The sequence below is a fragment of the Hippoglossus hippoglossus genome, chromosome 10 (genome assembly GCF_009819705.1).
Source record: "Hippoglossus hippoglossus isolate fHipHip1 chromosome 10, fHipHip1.pri, whole genome shotgun sequence".
Taxonomy (NCBI): domain Eukaryota; kingdom Metazoa; phylum Chordata; class Actinopteri; order Pleuronectiformes; family Pleuronectidae; genus Hippoglossus; species Hippoglossus hippoglossus.
The window spans coordinates 331,908-342,760 of NC_047160.1; the positions used below are offsets into that span (position 1 = coordinate 331,908).

At 39.1% G+C, this 10,853-nt stretch overlaps 1 protein-coding gene across 2 annotated transcripts in view; it reads right to left on the reverse strand.

Moving 5' to 3' along the window:
- The window catches only part of LOC117769674 (storkhead-box protein 2-like), a 91,421-nt gene extending 81,029 nt beyond the window's left edge, over window positions 1–10,392 (reverse strand). The window contains exons 1-4 of one of the 2 annotated variants that reach the window (XM_034598747.1): window positions 10,082–10,392; window positions 8,868–8,917; window positions 5,161–5,199; window positions 5,101–5,121 (exon numbers count right to left, since the gene is read on the reverse strand). The gene's annotated coding sequence lies outside the window, so the exon portion shown is untranslated. Of the gene's footprint in view, window positions 1–5,100; window positions 5,122–5,160; window positions 5,200–8,847; window positions 8,918–10,081 lie in introns of both variants that reach the window. The other variant, XM_034598746.1, reaches the window with a different exon arrangement.
- Between the last annotated feature and the right edge of the window lie 461 nt (window positions 10,393–10,853).

The window sequence follows — 10,853 nt, forward strand, 5'->3', positions numbered from 1 at the left end:
GGTTTCGAATTTCATTCCCGTTACCCAAGTAAACATTACTTCATTGTGTCGGGTCGTGCAGTCAATACAGAAGGGTAGTTAATATTACTTGGCGTGAATGATAAAAATTACTTATCAAAATGATGATTCATAATTACTAACAAACTTCAAGTAGCAGATTAAATAACACACAGCATTTTGAAGTAAAAGCACTTAAATAATATTTTATTGTAGAATTTAAACAAACAAGCCACGTAAACATTACAGGGCCCAAAATTAGTTTTTTCTAAGTATAGTAAATTCCTCAAAACAACACTCACTCACTACAGGAACGTCAGCACCTACACATACACATCATACTTTACTTCCTATTAAGCACGTTAATCTTGTAGGCATTTGTAAACATCATTGCTCATTTTATCATCATGTTTTCTTTTTAAACTTTCGAACATTAAATTATCAGCATTTATCAGTAACATTTTATCACTGATATTTGTGGATCTGGGAGCATAAGGCTTCATCTGTTGAATTACCTTCCTTCTTTATGTCATAGATGTAAAAGGTCTTTACACTATCCAGAGTTGGTTGAAGATGGGTATAAATTAAGCTGTCATTGTTCAATTAGATTTTACTCTGAGAGGGGTGAGGGGGTCTATATAGAAACTCACATAGCAACCTTTTGAGATGTTACCGCTGTACCTAGAAAGTGGTTTAAATTAAATGGGGGGCTTGGATTGGATTTGGACTCATCCAAAAAACCTTATTGTGGAACTGTGGACAGACAAACAGGGAGATATTTCTGGATCTCTTTTGTAAGATAGCAAATCACATGCATTATCCATATTCTCTGTAAACTAACAATAATAATAATATTCATTCATTACATTTTATTATAGATGACATTATTTATAAACAAATTAATCCCGCTCAAATGATATAGTATAGATTTCGTCTTGAAGAAGTCAGAATGAAAATGACAAAAATGCATAGTTTAAATTTTTTTTTTCGGTATGTCTACATTCTATAGAAATACAGACAAAAAACAAACATGATCAGAAATTATCATTAAGTATGGTAAGAATTATGTCATGATGATGACACTATGAAGTTAGAAAGATTATTTAACATTTCACCCTATAATATAATAATGCATGAACTTTTGAAACCAATATTAGTAGAGACACGATATACATTTCACTTAAATTACGCAAACATTCATCAAGATGTGGTGTAGAAGACATCATGTGATAACATTATGAAATGGCATTTTTACAATTTGAAAAAGTCAGCATTGAATGACTTGCATGCAGGACATGCATGGCCTCTCCAATCCTTTTAATTTGGTTTGATTTGGTGGGGACAGAGTGAGAAGTCACTGGACAAAGCTGCCTTTTTACTGTGTCAACAGTCTGGTTGTAAAAGAAAGTTTGAAGTTCATTAATTTAAATTCTAAATCATTTTAAATTCAAGGCATTTTTCCTATTGTACTCTAATCCCAAAGTGCAGGATTCAAATACAATGAATGACAAAATATTTGGGGCAGCATATAGCTCACCTGGTAGAGCTGCCACCCTATTGAAGATATGTCTCATCCGCAGCGGCCCTTTGCTGAATGTCCTCCCCCACACACACTATCTGCCCCCCTTCACAGCTAGCTCTCTGTCCTATCCAAAATAAAGGCAAAAAAAGCCCCAAAAATGTAAATTACAAAAATGTAATAAAATAAAAGTCAATATATTCAATTATTTCTTTGTTTTGACAGTTTATTGATCAATGAGCAGTATTCATATATTAAATGACATATTGTGCGCTGGCTGCTTACATTGCAGCCCCTCAGTAAGGACACCCGGAGAATCACATGTGACTGAAAGAATGATTAGTGTTTCTCTAACACCAACTCTAGCCCTAGCGTTGTCAAACATTGGCACCAAACAAGATCATGGTGTATCATATGGCCCATGGAATTGCTGATAAGCCCCACCCCCAAGAACAGTATTTCCAGGAATCCCCCTTTCTGATAGGTCAAGGGATTCCTGGGAAAACTGGACCCCAGGAGAGAGGAGATAAATCTTTTGATTTGATCCATTATTTTCATGACACCAACAGCAATGGATCCATTCTTCACATGCAGCACTGCAGCTGTTGATTTCACATTAGAAACGACCACATCTGTGCTTTTCTTTCCTTCTTCTGATAGTGCCACTTCAAAAATGGTTTCTGCATTTTATTAAGGTGGCTGTAGCTCAGGAGGTGAGCGGGTCGTCCATTAACAAAAAGGTTGGTAGCTTGATCCTAGTCTCCTCCAATCCATGTGCTGAAGTGTCGTTGAGCAATATACTGAACCCCAAATTGCCCCTGACAGTTGTGCTGACAGTGTGTGAGTGATGTGTGATAGAGAACGTGCTGCACATAGATGCACTTTATGAATGTGTGTAAATGGGTCAAACTGCAAAAAAGTGATCTTCAAGTCTAGAAAAGAGCTATCTAAATCCAGACCATTTACAATTTAAAGCAATATTGATTAAATGTTGTAAAATTAATTAATCTGAATGGATTCACAAGCTGGAATTGAAGGCTTTTCACTGCAATGGACAATTACAGAATTGGATGATAGAATAGAATAATGGAATAGAATAAGGGGTGCCGGTTGATATAGCTCTATAAGGGTAAAAAGACTTACAAAGACAAGCAAAGTGCTAAACTGGATTTTCCACATTTTGGAAAGCTATACCAAAATATATAATGCTGACTCTTGGTTATTTGCACACAGTCCACATTTTATGACAACATTTTTTTCTATAATGTTAATAGAAACATATTATATTCAATTCAATTTGTATGGCGCCAAATCATAACATACAGTATTTCAAGGCACTTGTATAGTAAGGTTGAGACCTTAAATATTATAGAGAAACTCCCTCATTAACTGGAACAAACCTCTAGCAGAAACAGACTCGATGTGGGCGTACATCATCCTCGACTGGCATCATCATATCATTTCACATCATACTCCCTAACACAAGAAAACCACATATCTGGTACTTATGCACATCATATATTAGTGCTGTATGAATGTGTGTGTGTGAATGGGTGAATGTGGCTGGTAGTGTTAAGCACTGGTGGTTGATAAGACTAGAAAAGCACTATATAAATAATGTCCATGTACCATTTACCTGCTGATTGATGCAGTTACATGACTGTGGACATGCTCAGATTGATATTTCTGTCCTCCGTCCCGAGCTACAGTGCTTCATCTCAGACTACCAACTGACCAGAGATGCAGCACTGCACCATGGGCCATAGGGAAGAGCAGCACGTCAACGGATAGAAAAAAAATAAAGACAGCATAAATTTTGTCAGCTTAGACAGTTTAATAATTCCATGTGCTACACATGGGCTGTCATTTTGGTGTAATTAAGTGAGACATTCCACTGGTGATTTCCTATGGACTGATTTTTCATTGAATTATTTTTGTCTGTATGACACTGGATTTAATTGTGTTCAGAATATGATGTGATAACCTGGGTATTTATCTTCCTCTATAATTATAACATCATTAGACTCACTTATAAAACATTGCATAGGATTCAAACTAAAAGTGAACATGCGCACAATAGCAGAAAATGGCGTACGCAAAACAAATCATCAGATTTAAAAAACTTTGCAGATGCACGGCTGAAAAATCCCAGTCCACCTGGAAAAAAGGGTACATTGGTCTGCCTCATACCCTGCCCTCTACACTCCCACATTCAAACATAAATGGTCAAACCAAAGCTCCTCATCAATATTAAATGACCCTGCTGATCAATGATTTCTTATCTTAACTTTTCCAACACCAAAATCAAGGTGCTTATGAGTGAGGTGGAGGTAGTGCTGCTGCAGCTCATGTAGTCAGTGTGACAATTTTATAATTTGATAATCCCATCCAAAAGGGCATTATTAGACTGAGATAAATTTAAGATCACAGCCCCAAAGAATCTAAATCGGCTGATTAGTCAATCTTATTGGTCCATATTGCTTCACACTACAAGCTGTAGGAGGTTAATTAAAACTGGGCCTGTTTGGTTTGTCTAAATGATACAGATCGTAGAGCCACCGGCATACACTACAGCAGCTTAGATAGATGAGTCCATGCACTGTATACATAACGTAACCAAACATTTTGTATTCCTACTGTTGATATTGTGTGGTGGCTTAGCACAGTTCTAGCTTTAGCCCACCATCCACAGCTCTTATCTGTCAGTTTTTAGGTTGATTGACTTGCATTTGTTTGTGGGATATAACAGCAGCTTATACATGATGTTTTGTCATTCAGTATTTAAAGACCTGATTATTGTAAGACTCAGGACCTTGGAGACTGAACAGAAGGAGTGGTGTAAATTGCTTCCTCAGGTCTCAGTATATGAAATTGGAATATAAGTGGCATCTACTTTGGATTCATATCAAATGTACAGATGTTGAAATTGAACTCTCTTTCACAACACAATGAGAGACCTATAAAGACAGAAGCAGAAAGAGAATGCTCGGACTCTGTTCTGCTGGAAACTCCCAGTCTGCCCATATATGGCCCAAGACAGTCTTTCATTTCAGGGAACATGGAAAAAGGGATTGCTGCTTTGGATAAACATTCCCTCCTCCAGGATGTGATTGCTCCCACTGATAGTCTGTCACCCCCACCACCCCCTACCCTTCTGGCTAAATACATTCCCTTTTCTAGTCACAGTGAGGAGGCAGCAGAGGAGGAGGGCGCCTTTATTTAGTCCTTCTCCCTCTGCTCTGGGCCCAACAAGTCCATATTAAGAAGAAAGACCATCTCTCTCTCTCTCTCTCTCTCTCTCTCTCTCTCTCTCTCTCTCTCTCTCTCTCTCTCTCTCTCTCTCTCACACACAAAACCACAGACCCACGTGAAGTCTTGTCTCAATGCCTTCCTGTGTGTGTGTGTGTGTGTGTGTGTGTATGCATACATGACACCAAGCTTCAAACTTCTCATTTCTTACAATCATCATCTCCATGTTGTGTGGATAGTTGTGATTAGGATTTGTAATGTGGGAAGATATTTATCTGTGTGAGTGTCTGAGAGAGTCGAGACGTATTGCACTGTAATCAGGATGACATACCTACCAATTCCTCTTGCCTCTTCTTGTTGCGGTACGTAGTGGATCTACTGAGAAACAACAAATTATCCAGGCATTGGCCTCTCCTGTTCACTCTGCTCAACCCCTTGGATTTACAAATGTTACATGTTCAGTCACTGAACGATCTCTCTGAAAGACGCTTTGGACTGCTTAGACACTCATATACAGTATGCAGATATTCTGAGAGGTATCCATCCATACTCTCTACACTTGGTCAAAATCAAAGTTGCTTGCTCCAATTCATTGCCACAGAACTATTACTTTCTGTCGTCTGCAAATCTGCTTAAATTCACACATTTACCATCTGAAATATCTGACAGCTGCTTGAAACATTTTGTTTTCTTTTTTCATGTTCTTCAGATAATGAAAAGTACAATCTAATACAATCACAGAAAATAAAGCAAATATCTGTAACTTTCGCTTTCTGTTTTTACTGTAGAGAGGTTTTCTTCCTAGGTGATTGCAGGACCTGTTGCAATTTAATTTTAGGACTACACAAGACACATTTTACTATGAGTGGACCTTCTTATTGGCAACTGATTACTCATGTTCCATCTTAATATGGAGAGCCTTCATATAATCTATACATTTATCTTTATACATAGAATTTTGTGACAGGTCCTGCAGCAGCCTAGCTGTGTGGCCATTCCATGAACACATCAGACCAACCATTATCAATCATTTACACTCTATTTTACACATTTACATGCTGTTGTTAAAATATGTTACATTTACATCCTGAACCTAAAAACATAGCACAACATGACATAAATGAGAGTGACATTGGCTATACTCTGCTACAGCGACATCCAAAAAGAAAGAAATAAAACTAATAAAACAAATAAAACAAAAGACCAACCACATTATTCCCATTTTAGAAGAACACCTACCCGGGTTATAATGGTTTTAAGTTTCATGCCATGTGTATACTGTAAAAAGTAAAATGTTCTCAGTAAAAATAAATTTAATTTAATCTTTTGTTGCAATGGAATCTTGATTTATGAAAATCAAATACTAAGAAAATAATTGTCCAAGTTGTGAAGCTCTCTGTTGTTTGTGTGTTTTAGCTAAATATGAAATGAGAATCAAAGTTTTCTTGTTGGTTCACTCTGGTCCCAGAGTTGATCCTCAGATGTGGATTATGGCTTAACTGTTGAGCTGAGCTGTGTGCTGTGTGAGGGAAACTCAGGCTCCACAGGTGTGTCATACACTTGCAAAACTCTGTTAAGCACCTACATGTTTCACACTAGTATAAAAAAGACGATGGGGCTGACAGTATTTTGTGTGTGTCTGTGTCTTATTTTATTTTAGGGTTAGGCATTTAGTTATCAATCAATCAATCAATCAATCATATCAGCCCATATTCACAAATCACAATTTGTCTCATAAGGCTTAACAAGGTGGTTACGGGTAGGGTAAGCGGCTATGGAATGCACTATGCCGATGTGTCTGTGTTTATGTGTGTTTGTGTGTGTGTATTGCTCTTACCTGGTCTGTTTTGTTCACACCACCTGATTCTCGTTCCTCTGTCTCTAAGCATGAGCACACATAGGCAGCGCTCTGAGGGAACAGATGCAGTTAAGTGAGCTTGTGTGTATATTCTATGTGTATGTATATAACTAGCAGTTGTTTACTATTCTTTCTAAGCCTGCTATATGTAGAGAATGTTGTCTATGGTCCCCGTCATCTATGCTGGCTCAAGATGAAAAATTGTGTGAGACAAATTTCAGCCATACTGCAGAAGGGTTTCACATCAGATTTTTGCTGTTTTTACCATTTAAGGAGAGCACAAAACCTAATCTACTGCACCCTACTTCAACCTGCACCAGGGTTCAAGAACAGATTACACAGAAACTGTAACACCTTCAAAATCACAGCACGAGTAAATCTGATTGAAATTAAGTCTTTTTTACTTTGTAGATATGTGAGATTGTGTGTGTGCGTGTGTGTCTGTGTGTCTGTGTGTGTTAAGACAGGCTGTGATAACAGTCAGAGCCATCTCTGTTGTTGAGCCAAACATTGCCTAATATGGTCATATTTCTGTTTCTCCTTGGCTCTGTAAAACACACACAGGAAGCCCTTTCTCAATTTGTATCCATCTGTCTGTCACACTACACACACACACACACACACACACACACACACACACACACACACAATCTCATATATGTACAAAATGTATGTATGAATGTATATGTATGTATAAAAAGATTTACTAGTGCAGTGATTTAGGAAGTGGTGTTGTCAAAGTTTCGTCCACAAAGAAACAGTCATAAAAGTCACTGGAAAGTGGGGCTTAAAATCAGTTACCAAAAATGGCAATGCTGAACAGTGAGTCAAACACTGGTGCTTGATCAGAGTAGCTACAGGACCCTGTCAAAGTGAAGTGCAGCGCAGAACATTAAGGCTGTAAGGAACTGAGAGAGGATTTTTGGTGGGAGCCCAGGGGCACAGGAAGTTATGGCTGTTATGATTGGTTCAGTGGTTTTAAAAATTTAAAACATTTTTTAGGAGTAACAAGACAATGATGAGAAATATACACTTGCTGAAAAGGAAAGATATGTGGAGCATAACCCCTCATGAAGGGTCACAAAGGGGGCGGGTTGTCCCCTGACCAGAAAGTTGGTGGTTTGATCCCCATGTCCCCCATTTCACATTCTGAAGTGTCCTCGGGCAAGATACTTAACCATAAATTGCCCCTGACAGCTGTGCCGGCAGTGTATGAATGATGTACAATACAGAAAGTGCTGCACATAAAAGCACTGTATGAATGGTAAAACTTTAGTGTAAAGTGCTTTGTGTGGTTATTAAGACTAGAAAAGCATTATATAAATACAGACCATTTACGAGTAGATATTATTTTAAGGCCAAGCCAAAAGAGTTGAACTGGTTGGGGGTTGTTTACATCATCTGAGTCAGGGGTATTTTCATGAGGTCTTCCATGGGCTATGTCTTAACTCCTCTTGCTCCCCCTCCTTCTCCCATGTGAAACTGACCCTGGGAATCATGGATGGTCTCTTGGTCCCAAGGGAGGACTGGTGTTGATTATGTATGGATAGGTTATGTGAAAGTCTTCCTAACTCAGTGCCCTGACTACTCAGTAAATAAATACAGCATTTCCTCCTCTCCTCCCTCTGCACTTTCTCATGTTCATCCCAGTCATCAGCAGGACAGCAGCTCCTGGCAGCTGGGGTGTTACAACATGTGTTTTAGTAACTGGACTTTGGGAAGATAGACTTCTAAAATATGTAATGCAGTCCCTTTACGTCATCATTAACCCTTAACACGCCAGATATCCTCTCAGTACAAACTCATTTTGGAGGAAATTAAGATCCAAGTGCATAGTCCCAGCTGGTTGAAAGCCACAATTTACAGAGCTGTTTCCAGTAAAAGTCTGGGGAGAAACTATAAAAATTCACCCAACTTGCTGTACAGTCCTGTTCCAATTAACGCTGTGGGCATATCTTGTTTTCTTTGTAAAGTACCTATTTCAGTTTTAAAACATTGTGTTGAGTGCATATCTGCATTTGCATCATTACTTAAATGTCCGAAGGTTGACACCTGGTTTCAGGGTCAGGTAACAAGGTTGGGGTAGAGGCTCGGAATTCGTTATGTCAACAGTGTGTACATTTGTAAAAGGACCAGTATGTGTGTGTGTGTGTGTGTGTGTGTGTGTGTGTGTGTGTGTGTGTGTGTGTGTGTGTGTGTGTGTGTGTGTGTGTGTTGCTCTTACCTGGTCTATTTCTTCCACACCTTCTGATTCCCGTCCCTCTGTTGGAGCATGAACTCGCACAGCTAGGGCTCTGTGGGAACAGATGGAGTTAAGTAAGCTTGTGTGTATATTCTATGTGTGTGTATATGACTAGCAGTTGTTTCCTCTTCTTTCTAAGTCTGCTATATATAGAAACTGTTGTCTATAGTCCCTGCCATAAATGTTGGCCTACTGTTTGAGATGAAACATTGTGTGACACCAATGTCAGCCATACTGCAGGAGGGTTTCGCAACAGACTTTTTGCTTTGTTTTTAAGGAGAGCATAAAACCAAACCTACCCCACCCTACCTCACCCTGCACAGATTAGAATTTGTGTCTGTTTGGGATCGATTCAGTTGCTTTCAAATACTAAAGGGGTGGCTCAGGAAGTAGAGCAGGTTATCCTCGAACCAGAAGATCTGCAGTTTGATCCCCATCTCCCTAATTCTGCATGCAGAAGTTTTTGGGTTCTAAGCCCCAATCCACTGAGTCATGATAGAAAAAGTGATGCACATAATTGTACTGTTAGAATGTATGGGTGAATGGCATTTAGGTAGCCTTTTTGTTTTTTCAGTATACTTTATGATTTTCTGGCCCTCCTTATCTTTTTGGCTTGCACTGAATCTACAAAACATGCACTTACTTAAAACTTAACTGACTTATGTCAGTACATGTGCTGACTTAAATAAGCCCCTACAACCCCCCTATTCATTGTGACAACATATAGTGTCACTTCATATCACACTGTGTAAGATGATTTAATAAAAACTGTGTTGAAGCATGTCCGCTTTTAGCATTGCTGAATCATGGCCGTATGAAAAAAGCAGATATACTATGTATGTATACAGTATATCCAAGCTGAGACATTACATGAAGTCATATCACATTTCTACGGGCATTGGCTAGTGCCCTCGCTAGGTTGGCTGGTTAATACAACTGAACTGGAGCAAAGGCTTGAGACTTTGACCAAGTATTTGAATATTGTCTAAACCCCTACATTGCCATCACTGGACACAGTGCACTCTGGAACCACTGCTTTGGATTGACACCAAACTCAGTGTGGAGAACCTTCAGGGAAAAACAAGTCTGCTTTCATTCTTGTGAAACAAGATTAATATTGTTATGCTGTAGTGACTTTTGTGATGAACCTGAAAAAAAAAATTACTTGGACAACACCGGTATACTCTTTTTAGAGTAATCTCTGTGAATCTCATACCTTATTAAGTCCTCTGCTACAGGTCAGCTGAGGTGCTGCTCAGAGCTGCTTCACTCCTGGACATTTTCATCTCTTTCTTGTCATCGCCACAGGCTGCTTACTTGGTTTTCCCGGGTGAAATCAATCAGCTGCTGCTTGACTTGTTTGTCCGCTGTGAGGCTACTTCTACAACAGTGTTATATGGGTATCTTGCCTAAGTTCTCTAAATTTCCTTTCAACCTTTCTTCACAGCTAGCAAAAGTTCAAATCACACTAAAATAATGTTGCTCGTCAGTGTGGGACATCCTCTGGTCTTTGTCTGTGTCTTTCTTATGAAGCAGATGGACCGCCAAGCCATGCATTCCTCTGTTACCTTGTATGGTCAATGGAGGGAGGGCCTTACACCAGAGAATGCCTCCTCCTCCAGACAGGACTGATTGGCCAATGTCAGAGAAACCAAGAAGCCTTAACTAGTGACCTGTGGAGTCTGTGAAAGATGGAGGGACAGAAGGATAAACAGTTAAAAGGAAGGAATGAGATGCCAGAGTTTGGAGTGTGTGCGTGTGCGTGTGTGTATGTGTGTATGTGTGTGTGTGTGTGTGTGTCTGTGTGACCTTGTTTTTGTTAAACCTTTAGGACCTTTTCCAGCTTAAACACTGACCTTGTCAAGACATCAAGACCTAATTGGCATTGTTAATTCAAATGATCTGGGTAAGGTTAGGGGTAAGATATGAATGATGGTTAGGTTGAGGTGAGGGTGAGAAGAGCACCATATAAATGCAGACAATTTACG